Raw genomic sequence first — 25,416 nt, 5'->3', positions numbered from 1 at the left:
CTGGCCCTGTCGTATTTTAATTATAAAATGTACGTCCACCGATTCCGTAACTGTTAGACACCTTAGTTCTTGCAACCTAATGGCCCGCCCGTTACGTTCCTCTACAGTGTAAATGTCTATTCATCATATACGATTACAGTTTGCTCTGTGGCAGGCCCACGTGGTTATAGGCTCGTATTTGTATAATGAAATTTTCACAATAAAGGTTTTTAAAAGAAAACATGGTAGTAGTATATACATTGGTAAAGTTTTTAATAATAGTGACTGTTTTAGAATCATTAAAAGGCAAGTGAAATAAAGCAGACCAATTACATGAAGGGTAAAAGGTATAATACGAAGGAACGCAGTAAAGATAAATGGTCAAGGGCTGTTGTGTTTTCTATTCCTGCAACATAAAGTGATCGATAAGAATCTCATATTCAGGCGTATCGGCGACTAAGACAGCAGGTCGACCCTCTTTTGCTCAACGGCTCCGTCATGGGACGAAGAAACGCTCTATTCCTCGAAAAAAGAATATATTTTACTTGCAGGACAGTTGTAAAATTTCCGGGAAAGTACATTAGCCTGGAACATTATAACATATATTTAAGAAAAAATAATGTTCGGAAGTAATGAAAAGCGTAATTTTTAGGTCATATGACCAAGCCTTTCATCATTACAATAAGAAAAGTAAAATGAACCAATGAAAAGTTTTATTAACAAGTCACATGACTTGTTATGCTTACGTTACGCGCTGCGCGCCCCGGATGACTTCCGGATGCGCTAACGCGGCGCGTCATATGACGCATTACGCGACAACGCAGGTCCAGAATATAGTCAAAATGTCTCCACCAACCAGCGGTCGGAACACAACCCCTTTCAGCAGGCTAAATAGTTCTGTTAAATGACAACAGAAGGGACAGGCAACAAGAACCATCAGTCAAAGAGGGGAGGGCTAGTTCTTCTCTACCGGGTTACATTGGGGCGCTACCGGAACTGATCGAATTGGTAGTCTACAGTGTTTCTGGATGTTTCAGACTGAAGCTGGGGTTAGCATGAGAGCAGCACCATTTCGTAGCTCCGTCGTGGTCATTCCGCAACCAATCATGGCAGCCGTTCTTTATCGTTATTTTGGGCGGGGTGGGTGGCGGAGCCGAGCTGTTTTGCAGCCATCATTGTGTGGAGTTCAGTTCATCTCACTAGTTTTGTATTTGTCATGAGGGGTTGTTCCTAATGTTTCTATTTTAGCGAGGTCAAAAAGAGATCCCATTAGTGGCCTACTGATTTTGCTCGATTCCTTTTCTTTTTTTTTACACGATTTTTCGTTATCTGCAAAGACTAAACAGAGTATTGCGACTCTGTGTTTGTTTGTAAATAGAGAATGAACCAAAGAGAACTAATTCTAAAACAGTAAATACTTGGATAACAATCAATCAAATGGAGAGAGAAGCAGGCACGACGGATTACAACAGGGGCAAAGGCCTGCGTTAACTACCTTTCACTATCTGCAAAGAGAGAGTACTCCTAATAGAAATGAGGGGGGGGGGGGCACCATTCAAAGCAGATCAGTGTGCATAAACACGAAAATGTTTTCACTTACCACGTACTTGACATTCGACAGCTTATGATATTTGCTATTAAAAAACCATTGAAATTCACTGAAAAAACCATAGGTTATAGACCATATATAGTTAGGAATTAGCATTTACAAAACCTTGAAAATTCACTGAAAAAACCATAGGTTATAGACCATATATAGTTAGGAATTAGCATTTAAAAAACCTTATTTTACTCACACAAAACCATTGAAATTCCATATATAGTTAGTTGCACTAACTATATATTGCGCACCCGCAATCCACTGCTGATCATGTCACATATTACATCATTCATGACATGGTCAGTGACATCACTGATGACATCACTGATGACATCTCAAATGACATCACTGATGACATCACTGATGACATCTCATTTGACATCATTCTTGTGCTAATACGATAAACCTCTTCAGACTCTAATATAACCTTAGATACACTCAGTGTATACAGACACTCACACACTGCCACTCATCCATGGAGTTACTCACACACCCAGTCAGTCATGCAAAGAAACAATCTCACCTCCATTTCTTCAACTATACAGTTAAACACACCTTACTTATTGAAACATATACTAACACATATTTACTCTCTTATACAATCCCTGATACAAGTTCACAATGATCGATACAACCACTCACTCATTCAGTGGCTCTCATGCACAGTTATTTATATATGCCAACTCTCACATGTACTGTGTTTTACATATGTACTTACTATGACATGTAGCATTGAGATATCCATTCACTCATCAATACACTCATGCACACAGTCAACTGCCCATGTAGCTGTTTCCACATGCACTCTTGAACTCATACACCTAGTGAATAAACTGCTCACACATCTATGCATAGAGTCACACACCTTCCAGCCACCCCCACACAAACTCAATCTCCCATAGAAATACTTGGGCAACCAATTAATAACACATATAGCCTCTCGTATAGCTAATGATCAACACATGCAGCAGTTTACAGAACAACAGACATAATGATGCACAAATTAAGACAGTTTAGTCACTAACCCATGCATTCAGTGAGACACATTTAATCACTCACTCATACAGTCAGTCACGCACCTACTAAATCCTTCATCCAGACACTTATACATCCACTCATTCTTCAATATGTAAGACATATTTTAACTTTACAGAAACATACAGTCACTGGATGTTGTCATCAGTGATGTCATCAGTGATGTCATTTGAGATGTCATCAGTGATGTCATCAGTGATGTCACTGACCATGTCATGAATGATGTAATATGTGACATGATCAGCAGTGGATTGCGGGTGCGCAATATATAGTTAGTGCAACTAACTATATATGGAATTTCAATGGTTTTGTGTGAGTAAAATAAGGTTTTTTAAATGCTAATTCCTAACTATATATGGTCTATAACCTATGGTTTTTTCAGTGAATATATATATATATACATATATATATATTACCTACTGGCGGTCGCCAGTAGGTATATATAGTTAGGATTTTTTCTCTATGGGATTTTTGAAAATTCTATGTCTAATAACTTTGCCGTTTGTGGACGGAATTGGCTGAAATTTTCAGGAAAATGGCACATTTTGTTTCTGAGCAGCCTTTGAAAATTGGGGGGGGGTTCGTCAAGGGGGGGCCGAGAAAAAAGGGGGGTCCCAAAACGCGTTTTTCCCATGTTAATTTCCATAGGGCGGTTGGCCTCACTTTTAGCCCGAACGGCTGAATGGATTTGCACGAAACTTGGCAAAATTGTAGGGACTGGTAGCCCGATGTGCCTTTTGTAGGTCTCAATATATGTGCTCCAGTGGATTTTGAGAAATTAACGTTTAAAAAAAGATATATATCTGTAACAGCGGACCGGTTAGCGCTCTGGTTCGCGGACTTTTCGCGCAACGGAGCTTTGTGAAGCGAAGCTGATTGGTTCTCCGGCGTCTGTCAACATTCCAAACAGTCCGTAGCGGCCGCCATCTTGTCTCTCGGTAGGATCGAGAGACAAGAGGAGGTCAAAACAAAGGGGGAAATAACTATAAGGGGGCATAGTAGATCCTCGCTGACCCCCTAGGTTTGATGTGGAGGTTTTAAAAGGGCCCCGCGGGGCAAAAAAAAATAATAATAATAATAATCGAACGGCTGAATGGATTTGCACGAAACTTGGCAAAATTGTAGGGACTGGTAGCCCGATGTGCCTTTGCTAGGTCTCAATATATGTGCTTCAGTGGATTTTGAGAAATTAACGTTCAAAAAAAGATATATATCTGTAACAGCGCACCGCTTCGCGTACTTTTCGCGTTACGGAGCTTTGCGAAGCGAAGCTGATTGGCTCTCCGGTGTCTGTAAACATTCCAAACAGTACGTAGCGGCCGCCATCTTGTCTCTCGGTAGGATCGAGAGACAAGAGGAGGCCAAAGCGAAGGGGCAAATGACCATAAGGGGGCATAGTAGATCCTCGCTGACCCCCTAGGTTTGATGTGGAGGTTTTAAAAGGGCCCCGCGGGGCAAAAAAAAAAAATAATAATAATAATCGAACGGCTGATGACCATAAGGGGGCATAGTAGATCCTCGCTGACCCCCTAGGTTTGATGTGGAGGTTTTAAAAGGGCCCTGCGGGGCAAAAAAAAAAAATAATAATAATAATCGAACGGCTGAATGGATTTGCACGAAACTTGGTAAAATATTAGGGACTGGTAGCCCGATGTGCCTTTGCTATGTCTCAATATATGTGCTTCAGTGCATTTTGAGAAATTAACGTTCAAAAACAAGATATATATCTGTAACAGCGCTCCGCTTCGCGGAGATAAAATTATATGTGTATTACCTAGCTGTTGCTAACACCAGTTAGCGACGGCTAGTAGGAGATAGCGACCATCTTGGGTCCCACTTTGCATGTGAGTGATATTTATCACTAATGACATGCAAAGTGGGCATGCCAAGATGTTAGCGACTGGAAACAGTCGCTAACATCGCTATCTCCTATTATCAACTTTTGGAAATATTCGAGATAAGCGCGAATATCTCCAAAAAGTAACAGCTGCCCTGAGCAGTTCTTAGCCATGTTATCCAATGGGAGGTGGATAACATGGCTAAGAGCATTAGCTCGGTAATGCATGAATATCGCGGAGTTTTCAGCGATATTAATGCATTGCGCTCGTTTTTTATCGTATTTGCGATAAACCTTGATAATAGCAAGGTTTATCTGCGATAATTTCTGACGGTAAAAAAATCTTTGCAATGCATCGTTAGGGATAAATATCGCTTAACTTTGGTAATATGCCCCAACGTCTGTTAACGTTCGATTCGAAGGAAATCAGGAATTGTTGAAAAACATTGTGTGCGCCATCTTGTCTTTTTTCAAATGCCACACTTTTGTCGTGCACGGCAGCCATTTTAGATGCCTTGACCAGATCCACTCTGTGCACGCTGTCGATCCTTAGCATGGCTCCCCACCCTCGCAAGCATCTCCCCCAGGCAGTGGTCACCCCCGCTCTCTGTTTTATGCATGGGTAATAAACCTCCCCCCATCTGCGCTGTTCTTCCCTGAGAATCACACCCTGTGCCCGCCCGACACCTCCCTTTCGCCCTATTCACTACCGCACCCTCTGACACTCCTTTTCCTCTGTGTCCGATTGTCCAGGCCGGTCCTAGGCTATCAGCTAGCCCTGCAGATGTAGTTTATGGCCACAGCTGTAAAGAATCACCCGTCTTCAAAGGAGTTATAGTAGATCAAGGCCCACACTCGATGAGATCCGTCACAGCAGAAGCGTTGCTATTATCTGAAAACCATCCTGTATTGTGATTGGGGAGGGGACCGAGCGTGAAGCGGAAGATTCCAGGGATGACTCTTTGTACATCAAAGTTTTTACAATTATGTGTCACATTAAAAATATATAGCACTCCGACAAAGTAGTAAGATTATAAAACTTTAATAATTTATAAATATATACAAGAAAACAAAAATAGTAATAACATATAAACATTTTTAGAGAAAAACAACGAAGTAGCGGTCGGCTGTGCGAATAGTCCCAACGCAGCACAACGTCCAGATTTCCGGCGTGGGGCGTCGCGGGGGGTGGGTGATCAGTAGCAAACTGTTGTGCGAATAGTTCCAAGGCAGCAGAACGCGCCGAAATCTAGATGACACGAAAGTGATGTCTAGTAAGTTGCCACCCAGCAAATAACGGCGTGGGGCGTCGCGGGGGGTGGGTCATCAGTAGCAAACTGTTGTGCGAATAGTTCCAAGGCAGCAGAACGATGGCACCAAGGTGATGTCCAGTAAGTTGCCGCACTGGTTTTGGTATCCTACAATGCTGCTCCGAATAACGGCGTGGAGCGCCCCGGGGGAGGCGGCGTGAACGGGCCTCTCCAGGTGGAGTCTCATCTGTTTTAGTGGGGCGCCCCTTTACCGTTTCAGTTGCCATTCCGTCCGCTTTTGGTCCACTGTGTCAAAATCCGCCATTCAGCTGAGTTGCGCCCACTCTTGCGGTGCAGCGATAGGCGGCTGTCACAGGACTCTCAAAATGGCGGCAGGCTGTTTCCTTTTTGGGCCTGGTCCACTGAAATGGCCCTGGGACACCTTGGAAATCGGACGCTTGTCTGCTAGGTCTTGGACCCCATTCTCGAAAGCGTCCCCTCCGCCTTGAGAATTCATCAAAAGTTTTGGGGGCTCCGACTCCTGCAGGCTTCTGGTGGGGAGCGGCTGCCATGATTGCTCGCGGAATGACCACGACTGAGCTACGAGATGGTGGTGCTTTCATGCTGACGCCAGCTTCAGTCTGAAACATCCAGAAACAAGGTGGGGCTTTCATCGTTTGGGGGAAAAAAAAAGTTTTCATCCAATGAAAAGTGTTGTTTTTAGGTCATATGATCAAGCCTTCCATCATTAGGAAACCAAAAGTAAAATGAACCAATGAAAAGTTTTATAAACAAGTCACATGACCTGTTATGCGGCATAGGGTATAAAATGCGGAGAAAATACGTTGGCACGTGAGGCGGCGTCAGTAGCGGACCGATGTGCGAATAGGCCGAAGGCAATACAACGCGCCAAGATCCGGATGGCACCGAGGTGGTGTCATAGTTGAGAGTTCTGAGCAGCGGTTGTAACACTGTCTGAAGCTTATTTGCAGCTGCTGCAGCTTCACTACGCGCCAAGATCCGGATGGCACCGAGGTGGTGTGTAGGAAGTTGCCGCACTGGTGTGGCCATCCTACAATGCTGAAAGTCGGCGTGGGGCGCCCCGTTGGCCTGTGAGTTTGCGTCAGTAGCGGACCGATGTGCGAATAGGCCGAAGGCAGCACAACGCGCCAAGATCCGGATGGCACCGAGGTGGTGTCTAGTAAGTTGTCGCACTTCTGTGGCCATCCTACAATGTTGAAAGTCGGCGTGGGGCGCCCCGTTGGCCTGTGAGATGGTGTCAGTAGCGGACTGATGTGTGAATGGGGCCAAAGGCAGCGCAACAATATTTTCTACTATATTTCCGGTGTAGAAGACACCACAAGGCGCTGAGATGCCAAGATCCGGATGGCACCGAGGTGGTGTGTAGCAAGTTGCCGCACTGGTGTGGCCATCCTACAATGCTGAAAGTCGGCGTGGGGCGCCCCGTTGGCCTGTGAGATGGCGTCAGTAGCGGACCGATGTGCGAATAGGCCGAAGGCAGCACAACAATATTTTCTGACTGACACCACAAGGCGCTGAGATGCCAAGATCCGGATGGCACCGAGGTGATGTCTAAGTTGCGGACTGATGTGCGAATGGGGCCAAAGGCAGCGTAACAATATTTTTTGTATGGAAGATACCTCTAGGCGTTGAGATGCCAAGATTCGGATGGCACTGAGGTGATGTCTAGCAAGTTGGTGTGGTCATCCTACAATGCTGAAACTCGGCGTGGGTCACCCCATTAGCCTGTGAGATGGCGTCAGTAGCGGACCGATGTGCGAATAGGCCGAAGGCAGCACAACGCGCCAAGATCCGGATGTCACCGTGGTGGTTTCATAGTTGAGAGGCACTTCATCTGCAGTGGGGCGCCGAGATCCGGATGGCACCGAGGTGATGTCTAGCAAGTTGCTGTACTGGTGTGGTCATCCTACAATGCTGAAACTCGGCGTGGGTCGCCCCATTAGCCTGTGAGATGGCGTCAGTAGCGGACCGATGTGCGAATAGGCCGAAGGCAGCACAACGCGCCAAGATCCGGATGTCACCGTGGTGGTTTCATAGTTGAGAGGCACTTCATCTGCAGTGGGGCGCCGAGATCCGGATGGCACCGAGGTGATGTCTAGCAAGTTGCTGTACTGGTGTGGTCATCCTACAATGCTGAAACTCGGCGTGGGTCGCCCCATTAGCCTGTGAGATGGCGTCAGTAGCGGACCGATGTGCGAATAGGCCGAAGGCAGCACAACGCGCCAAGATCCGGATGTCACCGTGGTGGTTTCATAGTTGAGAGGCACTTCATCTGCAGTGGGGCGCCGAGATCCGGATGGCACCGAGGTGATGTCTAGCAAGTTGCTGTACTTGTGTGGTCATCCTACAATGCTGAAACTCGGCGTGGGTCGCCCCATTAGCCTGTGAGATAGCTGTTCTTTGGATTTGGGCCTGGCTCGTCTGCTGTAGTGGGGCGCCCCTTTACCGTTTCAGTTGCCATTCAGCTGAGTTTCGGCTGCTCTTGATGCTACAGCGACAGGCGGCTGCAACAGGACTCTCAAAATGGCGGCCTGTTCTTTGGATTTGGGCCTGGTCCACTAAAATGGCCCTGGGACACCTTAGAACTCGGACGCTCGATTTTTTTTTCCTTTCCTGTACATGCAAAAAAAGGTAAATGCCCGGTACGTTACACGCTTCATCTGCCACGATGAACTCTCCAGAGGAACCGAAAAAAAATATAGTTGTGGTAACTATACCATGCATCGTCATATGGAGAGGTGGCACCAATTAATTATAGTGCTGCATAAAAGAGAGATTTGGAGGAGAACCCGTGACCTGCTAGTACATTCATCAAAGAAGTGGCACTGAGAGCTTCAGAGGCAAGGGAAACGGTCCCAAATATTTAGAAGAACTTTGGAAAGATTAAAATGACATGTTTAGATTGTGGCAAATTAATTTCATGTGGACAGATGAGTGTTACTCTAATAAATACAGCATATGAACATCATCATAGTCGATGGTTGGTAGAGACATTTTGACTATATCCTGGACCTGCCCGTCCTCGCCCAAAATGGCGCCAGAATAAATGGGACTCGTAACTCCTTGTTGTGTACTGGTTGCAGAACCTTGAAATCACGAGATACGTATGCAGTTTTGAAGCACATGGCGGGCGGGGACGAGAATTGATTGAATATTTCGACATCCCTATTGATATTAAGTTCTGATGTGTTATTGATTACTGTACTGTTGAAAGTTCGAATTAACGTCACCCATGGTACTTGCCCGCAAATGTATATCTAGATAATTTTATTGTAACTGGCCCTGTCGTATTTTAATTATAAAATGTACGTCCACCGATTCCGTAACTGTTAGACACCTTAGTTCTTGCAACCTAATGGCCCGCCCGTTACGTTCCTCTACAGTGTAAATGTCTACTCATCACATACGATTACAGTTTGCTCCGTGGCCGGCCCACGTGGTTATAGGCTCGTATTTGTATAATGAAATTTTCACAATAAAGGTTTTTAAAAGAAAACATGGTAGTAGTATATACATTGGTAAAGTTTTTAATAATAGTCACTGTTTTAGAATCATTAAAAGGCAAGTGAAATAAAGCAGACCAATTACATGAAGGGTAAAAGGTATAATACGAAGGAACGCAGTAAAGATAAATGGTCAAGGGCTGTTGTGTTTTCTATTCCTGCAACATAAAGTGATCGATAAGAATCTCATATTCAGGCGTATCGGCGACTAAGACAGCAGGTCGACCCTCTTTTGCTCAACGGCTCCGTCATGGGACGAAGAAACGCTCTTTTTCTCGAAAAAAGAATATATTTTACTTGCAGGACAGTTGTAAAATTTCCGGGAAAGTACATTAGCCTGGAACATTATAACATATATTTAAGAAAAAATAATGTTCGGAAGTAATGAAAAGCGTAATTTTTAGGTCATATGACCAAGCCTTTCATCATTACAATAAGAAAAGTAAAATGAACCAATGAAAAGTTTTATTAACAAGTCACATGACTTGTTATGCTTACGTTACGCGCTGCGCGCCCCGGATGACTTCCGGATGCGCTAACGCGGCGCGTCATATGACGCATTACGCGACAACGCAGGTACAGAATATAGTCAAAATGTCTCCACCAACCAGCGGTCGGAACACAACCCCTTTCAGCAGGCTAAATAGTTCTGTTAAATGACAACAGAAGGGACAGGCAACAAGAACCATCAGTCAAAGAGGGGAGGGCTAGTTCTTCTCTACCGGGTTACATTGGGGCGCTACCGGAACTGATCGAATTGGTAGTCTACAGTGTTTCTGGATGTTTCAGACTGAAGCTGGGGTTAGCATGAGAGCAGCACCATTTCGTAGCTCCGTCGTGGTCATTCCGCAACCAATCATGGCAGCCGTTCTTTATCGTTATTTTGGGCGGGGTGGGTGGCGGAGCCGAGCTGTTTTGCAGCCATCATTGTGTGGAGTTCAGTTCATCTCACTAGTTTTGTATTTGTCATGAGGGGTTGTTCCTAATGTTTCTATTTTAGCGAGGTCAAAAAGAGATCCTATTAGTGGCCTACTGATTTTGCTCGATTCCTTTTCTTTTTTTTTACACGATTTTTCGTTATCTGCAAAGACTAAACAGAGTATTGCGACTCTGTGTTTGTTTGTAAATAGAGAATGAACCAAAGAGAACTAATTCTAAAACAGTAAATACTTGGATAACAATGAATCAAATGGAGAGAGAAGCAGGCACGACGGATTACAATGGGGGCAAAGACCTGCGTTAACTACCTATCACTATCTGCAAAGAGAGAGTACTCCTAATAGAAATGAGGGGGGGGGGGCACCATTCAAAGCAGATCAGTGTGCATAAACACGAAAATGTTTTCACTTACCACGTACTTGACATTCGACAGCTTATGATATTTGCTATTAAAAAACCATTGAAATTCACTGAAAAAACCATAGGTTATAGACCATATATAGTTAGGAATTAGCATTTACAAAACCTTGAAAATTCACTGAAAAAACCATAGGTTATAGACCATATATAGTTAGGAATTAGCATTTAAAAAACCTTATTTTACTCACACAAAACCATTGAAATTCCATATATAGTTAGTTGCACTAACTATATATCGCGCACCTGCAATCCACTGCTGATGATGTCACATATTACATCATTCATGACATGGTCAGTGACATCACTGATGACATCACTGATGACATCTCAAATGACATCACTGATGACATCACTGATGACAACATCCAGTGACTGTATGTTTCTGTAAAGTTAAAATGTGTCTTACATATTGAAGAATGAGTGGAAGTATAAGTGTCTGGACAAAGGATTTAGTAGGTGCATGACTGAATGCATGAGTGAGTGATTAAATGTGTCTCACTGAGTGCATGGGTTAGTGACTAAAGTGTCTTAATTTGTGCATCATTATGTCTGTTGTTCTGTAAACTGCTGCATGTTTTGATCAGTAGCTATATAATTAACTATATGGGTTACTGATTGATTGTCCAAGTATTTGTATGGGAGACTGAGTGTGTGTGTGGCTGGCTGGGAGGTGTGTGACTCTGTGCAGATCAATGTGTACTTGTATCAATGATTGTATAACAAGGTAAGTATGTGTTAGTATATGTTTGAAAATGTAAGGTGCTCTATGTTTAACTGTATAGACAAGAAAATGGAAGTGTCATTGATTCTTTACAGGACTGACTAGGTGTGTGAGTAACTCCATGGATGAGTGGCAGACTGTGAGTGTCTGTATAGGTGTATGAGTGCATATGATAGTGTTGTAAAGATGAGTGATTGTATGTATGAATGATAGTATGGGTGAATGAGTGAAGGTGTGTGTAGACGTAGGAATCAGTGAGTGCGTATGTAGTAACTAGTATTGGTGTGTCAATGGTTTCAAAAATTATATTCTGTATTTAACACTGGGTGAAACAGAGGTTATATTAAAATGTGAGGAGATGCATTGTATTGTCACATGAATGATATCATCAGTGATGTGGTCATTGATGTCAAATGAGATGTCATCAGTGATGTCATCAGTGATGTCATTTGAGATGTCATCAGTGATGTCATCAGTGATGTCACTGACCATGTCATGAATGATGTAATATGTGACATCATCAGCAGTGGATTGCAGGTGCGCGATATATAGTTAGTGCAACTAACTATATATGGAATTTCAATGGTTTTGTGTGAGTAAAATAAGGTTTTTTAAATGCTAATTCCTAACTATATATGGTCTATAACCTATGGTTTTTTCAGTGAATTTTCAAGGTTTTGTAAATGCTAATTCCTAACTATATATGGTCTATAACCTATGGTTTTTTCAGTGAATATATATATATATCCAACCATAACAGGGTCCCTATTTGGTAATGACGCCTCACGAAGGTCAGTTTCAAAGCCCACTTTAATGGAGAACAGCCCGCCAGCAGGCGCAGTTTTTGAATTCTCAGTGTCCGTGTAGCAAACGCCAGACGCGTTTCAGGTGAAGTACCTTTCTTCAGTGGCGTAAATAGGCAAATGCTGGCTGAGGGCGCTCACTGGGAAGCACTCCGTATTCATCCCCTGCTCGGGTGGGCGTGGCCTCATGCGAGGCATGCTGGGTGATGTAGTCCTTCCCTAGTATTACCACCGTGGGCGCGACCCCCACGCCAGCGTGGTTAGCCTCAATAGACGGGAGTCTTCTTGCCCGCACCTGCCTTGCTTTGTTGGCTGTAAACCGGAGCATCGGAGTTGAAATCCCCTGCTGATTTCAGTCTCCCCACCTTCGCTCCCAAACGACAGCACCCACTGGATACCATCAGGGATCCGCTGTTGCGACAGGCGCATTACCGCGACCGGGAGGCCGCTATAAATCCAACCATAACAGGGTCCCTATTTGGTAATGACGCCTCACGAAGGTCAGTTTCAAAGCCCACTTTAATGGAGAACAGCCCGCCAGCAGGCGCAGTTTTTGAATTCTCAGTGTCCGTGTAGCAAACGCCAGACGCGTTTCAGGTGAAGTACCTTTCTTCAGTGGCGTAAATAGGCAAATGCTGGCTGAGGGCGCTCACTGGGAAGCACTCCGTATTCATCCCCTGCTCGGGTGGGCGTGGCCTCATGCGAGGCATGCTGGGTGATGTAGTCCTTCCCTAGTATTACCACCGTGGGCGCGACCCCCACGCCAGCGTGGTTAGCCTCAATAGACGGGAGTCTTCTTGCCCGCACCTGCCTTGCTTTGTTGGCTGTAAACTGGAGCATCGGAGTTGAAATCCCCTGCTGATTTCAGTCTCCCAACCTTCGCTCCCAAACGACATCACCCACTGGATACCATCAGGGATCCGCTGTTGCGACAGGCGCATTACCGCGACCGGGAGGCCGCTATAAATCCAACCATAACAGGGTCCCTATTTGGTAATGACGCCTCACGAAGGTCAGTTTCAAAGCCCACTTTAATGGAGAACAGCCCGCCAGCAGGCGCAGTTTTTGAATTCTCAGTGTCCGTGTAGCAAACGCCAGACACGTTTCAGGTGAAGTACCTTTCTTCAGTGGCGTAAATAGGCAAATGCTGGCTGAGGGCGCTCACTGGGAAGCACTCCGTATTCATCCCCTGCTCGGGTGGGCGTGGCCTCATGCGAGGCATGCTGGGTGATGTAGTCCTTCCCTAGTATTACCACCGTGGGCGCGACCCCCACGCCAGCGTGGTTAGCCTCAATAGACGGGAGTCTTCTTGCCCGCACCTGCCTTGCTTTGTTGGCTGTAAACCGGAGCATCGGAGTTGAAATCCCCTGCTGATTTCAGTCTCCCCACCTTCGCTCCCAAACGACAGCACCCACTGGATACCATCAGGGATCCGCTGTTGCGACAGGCGCATTACCGCGACCGGGAGGCCGCTATAAATCCAACCATAACAGGGTCCCCATTTGGTAATGACGCCTCACGAAGGTCAGTTTCTAGGGAAGGACTACATCACCCAGCATGCCTCACATGAGGCCACGCCCACCCGAACAGGGGATGAATACGGAGTGCTTCCCAGTGAGCGCCCTCAGCCAGCATTTGCCTATTTACGCCACTGAAGAAAGGTACTTCACCTGAAACGCGTCTGGCGTTTGCTACACAGACACTGAGAATTCAAAAACTGCGCCTGCTGGCGGGCTGTTCTCCATTAAAGTGGGCTTTGAAACTGACCTTCGTGAGGCGTCATTACCAAATAGGGACCCTGTTATGGTTGGATTTATAGCGGCCTCCCGGTCGCGGTAATGCGCCTGTCGCAACAGCGGATCCCTGATGGTATCCAGTGGGTGCTGTCGTTTGGGAGCGAAGGTGGGGAGACTGAAATCAGCAGGGGATTTCAACTCCGATGCTCCGGTTTACAGCCAACAAAGCAAGGCAGGTGCGGGCAAGAAGACTCCCGTCTATTGAGGCTAACCACGCTGGCGTGGGGGTCGCGCCCACGGTGGTAATACTAGGGAAGGACTACATCACCCAGCATGCCTCGCATGAGGCCACGCCCACCCGAGCAGGGGATGAATACGGAGTGCTTCCCAGTGAGCGCCCTCAGCCAGCATTTGCCTATTTACGCCACTGAAGAAAGGTACTTCACCTGAAACGCGTCTGGCGTTTGCTACACGGACACTGAGAATTCAAAAACTGCGCCTACTGGCGGGCTGTTCTCCATAAAAGTGGGCTTTGAAACTGACCTTCGTGAGGCGTCATTACCAAATAGGGACCCTGTTATGGTTGGATTTATAGCGGCCTCCCGGTCGCGGTAATGCGCCTGTCGCAACAGCGGATCCCTGATGGTATCCAGTGGGTGCTGTCGTTTGGGAGCGAAGGTGGGGAGACTGAAATCAGCAGGGGATTTCAACTCCGATGCTCCGGTTTACAGCCAACAAAGCAAGGCAGGTGTGGGCAAGAAGACTCCCGTCTATTGAGGCTAACCACGCTGGCGTGGGGGTCGCGCCCACGGTGGTAATACTAGGGAAGGACTACATCACCCAGCATGCCTCGCATGAGGCCACGCCCACCCGAGCAGGGGATGAATACGGAGTGCTTCCCAGTGAGCGCCCTCAGCCAGCATTTGCCTATTTACGCCACTGAAGAAAGGTACTTCACCTGAAACGCGTCTGGCGTTTGCTACACGGACACTGTGAATTCAAAAACTGCGCCTGCTGGCGGGCTGCTCTCCATTAAAGTGGGCTTTGAAACTGACCTTCGTGAGGCGTCATTACCAAATAGGGACCCTGTTATGGTTGGATTTATAGCGGCCTCCCGGTCGCGGTACTGCGCCTGTCGCAACAGCGGATCCCTGATGGTATCCAGTGGGTGCTGTCGTTTGGGAGCGAAGGTTGGGAGACTGAAATCAGCAGGGGATTTCAACTCCGATGCTCCAGTTTACAGCCAACAAAGCAAGGCAGGTGCGGGCAAGAAGACTCCCGTCTATTGAGGCTAACCACGCTGGCGTGGGGGTCGCGCCCACGGTGGTAATACTAGGGAAGGACTACATCACCCAGCATGCCTCGCATGAGGCCACGCCCACCCGAGCAGGGGATGAATACGGAGTGCTTCCCAGTGAGCGCCCTCAGCCAGCATTTGCCTATTTACGCCACTGAAGAAAGGTACTTCACCTGAAACGCGTCTGGCGATTGCTACACGGATACTGAGAATTCAAAAACTGCGCCTGCTGGCGGGCTGTTCTCCATTAAAGTGGGCTTTGAAACTGACCTTCGTGAGGCGTCATTACCAAATAGGGACCCTGTTATGGTTGGATATATATATATATATTCACTGAAAAAACCATAGGTTATAGACCATATATAGTTAGGAATTAGCATTTACAAAACCTTGAAAATTCACTGAAAAAACCATAGGTTATAGACCATATATAGTTAGGAATTAGCATTTAAAAAACCTTATTTTACTCACACAAAACCATTGAAATTCCATATATAGTTAGTTGCACTAACTATATATTGCGCACCCGCAATCCACTGCTGATGATGTCACATATTACATCATTCATGACATGGTCAGTGACATCACTGATGACATCACTGATGACATCTCAAATGACATCACTGATGACATCACTGATGACAACATCCAGTGACTATGTTTCTGTAAAGTTAAAATATGTCTTACATATTGAAGAATGAGTGGATGTATAAGTGTCTGGACGAAGGATTTAGTAGGTGCATGACTGAATGTATGAGTGAGTGATTAAATGTGTCTCACTGAGTGCATGGGTTAGTGACTAAACTGTCTTAATTTGTGCATCATTATGTCTGTTGTTCTGTAAACTGCTGCATGTGTTGATCAGTAGCTATATGAGTAACTATATGGGTTATTGATTGATTGCCCAAGTATTTGCATGGGAGACTGAGTGTGTGTGTGGCTGGATGGGAGGTGTGTGACTCTGTACAGATCAATGTGTACTTGTATCAATGATTGTATAAGAGAGTAAGTATGTGTTAGTATATGGTTGAAAACGTAAGGTGCTCTATGTTTAACTGTATAGAGTAGAAAATGGAAGTGTGATTGATTCTTTACAGGACTGACTAGGTGTGTGAGTAACTCCATGGATGAGTGGCAGAGTGTGAGTGTCTGTATAGGTGTATGAGTGCATATGATTGTGTTGTAAACATGAGTGATTGTATGTATGAATGATTGTATGGGTGAATGAGTGAATGTGTGTGTAGACGTAGGAATCAGTGAGTACGTATGTAGTAACTAGTATTGGTGTGTCAATGGTTTCCAAAATTATACTCTGTTTTTAACACTGGGTGAAACAGAGGTTATATTAAAATGTGAGGAGATGCATTGTATTGTCACATGAATGATATCATCAGTGATGTGATCATTGATGTCAAGTGAGATGTCATCAGTGATGTCATTTGAGATGTCATCAGTGATGTCATCAGTGATGTCACTGACCATGTCATGAATGATGTAATATGTGACATCATCAGCAGTGGATTGCGGGTGCGCAATATATAGTTAGTGCAACTAACTATATATGGAATTTCAATGGTTTTGTGTGAGTAAAATAAGGTTTTTTAAATGCTAATTCCTAACTATATATGGTCTATAACCTATGGTTTTTTCAGTGAATTTTCAAGGTTTTGTAAATGCTAATTCCTAACTATATATGGTCTATAACCTATGGTTTTTTCAGTGAATTTCAATGGTTTTTTAATAGCAAATATCATAAGCTGTCGAATGTCAAGTACGTGGTAAGAATTTTTTTTTTCGTGTTTATGCACACTGATCTGCTTTGATTGCTGCCCCCCACCCCTCATTTCTATTAGGAGTACTCTCTCTTTGCAGATAGTGAAGGGTAGTTAACGCAGCCCTTTCCCCCTTTGTAATCCGTCGTGCCTGCTTCTCTCTCCATTTGATTGATTGTTCTCTTTGGTTCATTCTCTATTTACAAACAAGCACAGAGTCGCAATACTCTGTTTAGTCTTTGCAGATAGCGAAAAATCGTGTAAAAAAACAAAAGGAATCGAGCAAAATCAGTAGGCCACTAATGGGATCTCTTTTGACCTCGCTAAAATAGAAACATTAGGAACAACCTGTTGAAAATAGCAATGCGTATGTATATAAGCGGCGTTCATTTGTGTTCACAGTACCCCTTGTTGATTGTTTCAATCGAGCATTGAATTGTTCGAAGTTAATTCTCTTAACGATCTTCTCTACCTGCAAACGAGGAAGAATAGGAATATTCTATCTCCCTTTGCAGATAGTGAAGGGTAGGTAACGCAAGCCTTTAACACGTCGTACCTATTTCATTCCTCATTGATTGATTGATTGTCCGAACATTGACTGTTTGGGAATTAGTTCTTTTTGGAGGTATTCCCTGTTTGCAAATAAACGTAGGAAAATCTTTGCAAGTAGTGAAAGGGTACGTAATGCGGACCGTTCTCCCCCGTTGTAATCTGTCATGCCTATCTACTCCCCACTGATTGATGCACCTTTTTCACCCGGACCATTTACTAGAGATACGTCATCTGGCCCGACCAGAGAGCACCCCTAGTGAAAAGGACATATGCAATAATAACGAAGTGATCACTGTATCCTGTTAACAGAAACTTTACCATGAAACAACCTGGAAAGAAAAAAATAGGAAAACGAAAATCAGTAGGCCACTGATGAACATGAACTTTTATTAAACAACGAACAAAGAAACGATAACATAACGTAATGATAAAACCTATTAATGTCCTAGAAACAAGAAAACGTTAAAATATGCCAGTGGTGAGAGACCAGAAAAACAGTAAGAGAAACCAAATCACCCCTCGCTGTCCCACCGCCTGCCACGCCAAAAAAATCGATAGACTAGGGAAAATGCAAGTCAGTAGAACATCCACCCCCACTCTGGAAACTTCCAAGGTGGGGCAGGGTTCCGGCTACGCCCAGCCGGGAGCAGCCCATATAAGGCAGGTCCTGCTGCCACGCCTCGGCCAGGAGATCCTAACGTAGGGTGTAGCCGGAGGAGAGGCCGAGACCAGCGGGACCCGGCCAGGGGATTGCCTTTACAACGCTGAACAGTTGCAGGGGGGGGGAATGTCTCCTCGACCCTCCCCTCTCTCTCCCAGTCCGGCCGCGGTGGCCCTTGAGAGTTGCAGGTAGTCCCGCCACATGCTCTTCCGGTCCGACCACCAACGGTCGGGGGGCCGAGGCCGACGGGATCCGGCTGCAGCCGATAAACCAAGAAACCCGTTCATGGGGCCAGAGCCAGGGGCGTCCGGCCGACATCCACCGGAAGCCCGGCCCGAAGACGGACGGGACACTTCTTTCTTTTATAATGGCTGCGACAACACTGGAGGGGGATGTCTTGCACATGCCTCCGACCCCCCCCTCGTCCTCATCGCCTGGTCCGGCCATAACAAATCTCAAGCGAGACGCCGTGGGGTGCACTGGGAGGGAGAGACGGTGCGAACAGGCCTCTCCCGCCTCCCCAGGTGGAGGCTTCCCAGCTGCACCCTCAGCGCTCCAGGCGGTGGCATCCTAACAACTACAGTGCTGCACAGTTTCGGAACGACCTAGATAACGGTTCTTCCACTGTGGCCATGCTGCAACGTCTCGCCCGGCAGGGTGGAGCCCGTCCGCTCATGTGACCCCGCGATCGCCGGTAGCTGCCGAACTCTCAAAATGGCGGTCGACCTGGCAAGAGCGGGCCCAACATAAAGAAATGGCCCGGTCACTGGTTGACTCCACCACCGTAGTCCTCCACGACCTTGAAGATTCTAGAGGAGCCGCGGGAGTCTCCGACCCCCGATGGGGAATGACTGCCATGATCGCCCGTGGAGTGACGAAACTGTATCCGCGGGACGTCGGCGCTCCCATGCTGGCGCCAGCCTCACTTTGAATTACTACAATCCTGCAGACCTCACTTCCGGTGAAAGCACAGTGTGACCCGGTAGGAAAAATTATTGCACCCCCTCCCCTTTTTGACTGATAGTTCAAACCACCGATCCTTTCCTTTGCCCTTTTAACGGAACTTTGGACTGCCTCCCCCTCTTTTACATTTTCTAGAGAAAACAAAACATTAACCACTACATTAGCATAGCAGTTGACACCAGAACTGTTTTCAAATTGAAAACCAACAACATCTTCAACAGAATCCTTTTTGTTTCTGCTGTGACCCTGCTACAGCACAGGCATTGTCCCCAGCAGTAATTCTGCAATGCCGGTAAGAATAGCTGTGGTGCCTACTGGACTCACTCACCCCCGCGGCGCCCCACGCCGTTTTTTGCTGGGCGGCAACTTACTAGACATCACTTTCGTGCCATCTAGATTTCAGCGCGTTCTGCTGCCTTGGAACTATTCGCACAACAGACCGCTACTGACAAGAATATTTCATTATTGGTGCTGTCAATTTCAATAAATCTATTGGATAATTAAAAAGAAATTGCCACGGTCTCTTCGTTGTTTAAATGTTTTTACTGTTTTTGTTTTGTTGTATATATTTATATGTTATTAAAGTTTTATATTCCTACTACTTTGTTGGAGTGCTATATATTTTTAATGTGACACATAATTGTAAAAACTTTGATGTACAAAGAGTCATTCCTGGAATCTTCCGCTTCAGGCTCGGTCCCCTCCCCAATCACAATACAGGATGGTTTTCAGATAGTAGGAACGCGTGTGCTGTGACGGATCACATCGGGTGTGGGCCTTGATCTACTATAACTCCTTTGAAGAGGGGTGATTCTTTACAGCTGGGGCCATAAACTACATCTGCAGGGCTAGCTGATAGCCTAGGACCGGCCTGGACATTCGGACACAGAGGAAGAGGAGTGTCAGAGGGTGCGGTAGTGAATAGGGCGAAAGGGAGGTGTCGGGCGGGCACAGAGTGTGATTCTCAGGGAAGAGCAGCGCAGATGGGGGAAGGTTTATTGCCCATGCATAAGACAGAGAGCGGTGGTGACCAGTGCCTGGGGGAGATGCTTACGAGGGTGAGGAGCCATGCTACGAATCGACAGCGTGCAGAGAGTGGGTCTGGTCAAGACATCTAAAATGGCTGCCGTGCACGACAAAAGTGTGGCATTTCAAAAAAGGCAAGATGGCGCAGACAATGTTTTTCAACACTTCCTCATTTCCTTCGAATCGAACGTTAACAGACGTTGGGGCATATTACCAAAGTTAAGCGATATTTATCGCTAACGATGCTTACCAACCAATTTTTTACCACTAAGCATCGTCAGAAATTATCGAAGATAAACCTTACTATTATCAAGGTTTATCGCAAATGCGATAATAAACGGCCGCAATGCATGAATATCGCTAAAAACTCAGCGATATTCATGCATTACCGAGCTAATACTCTTAGCCATGTTATCCACCTCCCATTGGATAACATGGCTAAGAACTGCTCAGGGCAGGTGTTACTTTTTGGAGATATTCGCGCTTAGCGCGAATATCTCCAAAAGTTGGTAATAGGAGATAGATATCTTGCATGTTGTAATGCAAGTTATTGTGGTATATGGAACTCATACCATAATCTCTCAGGAAAGCAGAAACTGATCCTTTTGGGACCGCCTAAAAAGGCCTAGGGGGTGAGGAGTACTCTACTTTGCCCCCTTTTCACGTTCCGAACTATTTTATTTTACTCTCTTCTGTAATTACACAAAATACCAGCGATAAGATGCATCGGAGACACACAGTGAGAGAAAGGAGGCCGGAGATGAAGAAGACATGTCAAATACACATTGGAGATAATATAGTGGCAGAAGGGAAGTAAATATGAGTAAACTTACCATGTAACATAAAAATGTTGCACTCTATACTATAAGTCTCATTTTATACTACAATCACTTCGCTACAACCTCATAAATTAAAAATAAAAATAAATAATGTCTCAAACAATTTTTGATTTCTAAATATAAATTTATTCTTCAGAATTTTCTAAATTTGAAACAACTAGTAACATGTCCTCATCAGTAATTTCCTCTTCAATCATCTCATCTGGAATCTCCTCATTAAAAGTCTGCAATGATGATTCTTGTAACTCTATGGTCTCCAAACACTCGATAAATTCGCCATCAAGAGATTGATCAAAAAAATCATTCAAGTCATCTCCTCCTTCTGACAATATTTCATTATTGGTGCTGTCCATTTCAATCAATGTAGTGGAATCATTCAAGTCATCTCCTCGTGACAATATTTCATTATTGGTGCTCTCAATTTCAATCAATGTAGTGGAATCATTCAAGTCATCTCCTCCTTGTGACAATATTTCATTATTGGTGCTGTCCATTTCAATCAATCTAATGGAATCATACAAGCCATCTCCTCCTTGTGACAATATTTCATTATTGGTGCTCTCAATTTCAATCAATGTAGTGGAATCATTCAAGTCATCTCCTTGTGACAATATTTCATTCTTGGTGCTGTCCATTTCAATCAATCTAATGGAATCATACAAGTCATGTCCTCCTTGTGACAATATTTCATTATTGGTGCTCTCAATTTCAATCAATGTAGTGGACAATTCAAAAGAAATTGCCACGGTCTCTTCATTGTGAGCCATTTTATTTTGAAATTGCTTGCTGTAAATTGCAGAAAAAAATAATCACTTTCATTTATCGTTTTTAGTAATACATAATATAAAACTAACTTCATCAAGTATTTAGTATAACAGAAGGACTGCAAATAAATAACAGAAAACATTTTTCAAATTATCTTCAAGTGTACAACATAGTTCCCCTTACAAATTAACAACTCACCTTTTTAAAAGTAGCAGAAGTGTTAGTACTGTGTAAATCAAACACCAGAAATTCACCACCAAAAATTCCTCACAAATGTACCTCAGACAGTAGTATCACAAAATGGCTGTGGTTTCCTCTCATTTGACATATATACATAACCAATTAACTTTCATCACACACAAATACAAAACCAAAGTAACATTTTAATTGGTTCTAAATTTCAACACTTTCAAATGTGTTTTCCCCATGCAATTTTCCATAGGACATTTACATACGTCTACAGCCTGAATGGCTGAACGGAATTACACCAAACTTGGCAAAATGGTACATCAAACCTAAGAGGTCAGGAAGGATCTACTATGCCCCCTTATGGTCATTTCCCCCTTCGCTTTGGCCTCCTCTTGTCTCTCAATCCTACCGAGGGACAAGATGGCGGCCGCTACGGACTGTTTGGAATGTTGACAGACGCCGGAGAACCAATCAGCTTCGCAAAGCTCCGTAACGCGAAAAGTACGCGAAGCGGAGCGCTGTTACAGATATATATCTTTTTTTCAACGTTAATTTCTCAAAATCCACTGGAGCACATATATTGAGACCTAGCAAAGGCACATCGGGCTACCAGTCCCTAATATTTTGCCAAGTTTCGTGCAAATCCATTCAGCCGTTCGATTATTATTATTTTGTTTTTTTTTTGCCCCGCGGGGCCCTTTTAAAACCTCCACATCAAACCTAGGGGGTCAGCGAGGATCTACTATGCCCCCTTATAGTTATTTCCCCCTTTGTTTTGACCTCCTCTTGTCTCTCGATCCTACCGAGAGACAAGATGGCGGCCGCTACGGACTGTTTGGAATGTTGACAGACGCCGGAGAACCAATCAGCTTCGCTTCACAAAGCTCCGTTGCGCGAAAAGTCCGCGAACCAGAGCGCTAACCGGTCCGCTGTTACAGATATATATCTTTTTTTAAACGTTAATTTCTCAAAATCCACTGGAGCACATATATTGAGACCTACAAAAGGCACATCGGGCTACCAGTCCCTACAATTTTGCCAAGTTTCGTGCAAATCCATTCAGCCGTTCGGGCTAAAAGTGAGGCCAACCGCCCTATGGAAAACTCAATGTTAAAAACACGTTTTGGGACCCCCCTTTTTTCTCGGCCCCCACTGGACGAACCCCCCCCAAATTTTCAAGGGCTGCTCAGAAACAAAATGTGCCATTTTCCTGAAAATTTCAGCCGATTCCGTCCACAAACGCCAAAGTTATTAGACATAGAATTTTCAAAAAACCCATAGAGAAAAAATCCTAACTATATATACCTACTGGCGACCGCCAGTAGGTAATATATATATATATATATGGAGGTTTTAAAAGGGCCCCGCGGGGCAAAAAAATAATAATAATCGAACGGCTGAATGGATTTGCACGAAACTTGGCAGAATATTAGGGACTGGTAGCCCGATGTGCCTTTGCTAGGTCTCAATATATGTGCTCCAGTGGATTTTGAGAAATTAACGTTCAAAAAAAGATATATATCTGTAACAGCGCTCCGCTTCGCGTACTTTTCGCGTTACGGAGCTTTGTGAAGCGAAGCTGATTGGTTCTCCGGCGTCTGTAAACATTCCAAACAGTCCGTAGCGGCCGCCATCTTGTCTCTCGGTAGGATTGAGAGACAAGAGGAGGCCAAAGCGAAGGGGGAAATGACCATAAGGGGGCATAGTAGATCCTTCCTGACCTCTTAGGTTTGATGTACCATTTTGCCAAGTTTGGTGTAATTCCGTTCAGCCATTCAGGCTGTAGACGTATGTAAATGTCCTATGGAAAATTGCATGGGGAAAACACATTTGAAAGTGTTGAAATTTAGAACCAATTAAAATGTTACTTTGGTTTTGTATTTGTGTGTGATGAAAGTTAATTGGTTATGTATATATGTCAAATGAGAGGAAACCACAGCCATTTTGTGATACTACTGTCTGAGGTACATTTGTGAGGAATTTTTGGTGGTGAATTTCTGGTGTTTGATTTACACAGTACTAACACTTCTCCTACTTTTAAAAAGGTGAGTTGTTAATTTGTAAGGGGAACTATGTTGTACACTTGAAGATAATTTGAAAAATGTTTTCTGTTATTTATTTGCAGTCCTTCTGTTATACTAAATACTTGATAAAGTTAGTTTTATATTATGTATTACTAAAAACGATAAATGAAAGTGATTATTTCTTTCTGCAATTTACAGCAAGCAATTTCAAAATAAATGGCTCACAATGAAGAGACCGTGGCAATTTCTTTTGAATTGTCCACTACATTGATTGAAATTGAGAGCACCAATAATGAAATATTGTCACAAGGAGGAGATGACTTGTATGATTCCATTAGATTGATTGAAATGGACAGCACCAATAATGAAATATTGTCACAAGGAGATGACTTGAATGATTCCACTACATTGATTGAAATTGAGAGCACCAATAATGAAATATTGTCACAAGGAGGAGATGACTTGTATGATTCCATTAGATTGATTGAAATGGACAGCACCAATAATGAAATATTGTCACAAGGAGATGACTTGAATGATTCCACTACATTGATTGAAATTGAGAGCACCAATAATGAAATATTGTCACAAGGAGGAGATGACTTGTATGATTCCATTAGATTGATTGAAATGGACAGCACCAATAATGAAATATTGTCACAAGGAGGAGATGACTTGAATGATTCCACTACATTGATTGAAATTGAGAGCACCAATAATGAAATATTGTCACGAGGAGATGACTTGAATGATTCCACTACATTGATTGAAATTGACAGCACCAATAATGAAATATTGTCACAAGGAGGAGATGACTTGAATGATTTTTTTGATCAATCTGTTGATGGCGAATTTATCGAATGTTTGGAGACCATAGAGTTACAAGAATCATCATTGCAGACTTTTCATGAGGAAATTGCTGATGAGGACATGTTACTAGTTCTTTCAAATTTAGAAAATTCTGAAGAATAAATTTATATTTAGAAATCAAAAATTGTTTGAGACATTATTCATTTTTATTTTTAATTTATGAGGTTGTAGCGAAGTGATTGTAGTATAAATGAGACTTATAGTATAGAGTGCAACATTTTTATGTTACATGGTAAGTTTACTCATATTTACTTCCCTTCTGCCACTATATTATCTCCAATGTGTATTTGACATCTCTTCTTCATCTCCGGCCTCCTTTCTCTCACTGTGTGTCTCCGATGCATCTTATCGCTGCTATTTTGTGTAATTACAGAAGAGAGTAAAATAAAATAGTTCGGAACGTGAAAAGGGGGCAAAGTAGAGTACCCCTCACCCCCTAGGCCTTTTTAGGCGGTCCCAAAAGGATCAGTTTCTGCTTTCCTGAGAGATTATGGTATGAGTTCCATATACCACAATAATTTGCATTACAACATGCAAGATATCTATCTCCTATTACCAACTTTTGGAGATATTCGCGCTAAGCGCGAATATCT

This window comes from Lissotriton helveticus, chromosome 4_1, assembly GCF_964261635.1.
Source record: "Lissotriton helveticus chromosome 4_1, aLisHel1.1, whole genome shotgun sequence".
In the NCBI taxonomy this organism is placed as follows: domain Eukaryota; kingdom Metazoa; phylum Chordata; class Amphibia; order Caudata; family Salamandridae; genus Lissotriton; species Lissotriton helveticus.
Note: the sequence above shows the minus strand (reverse complement) of the source record.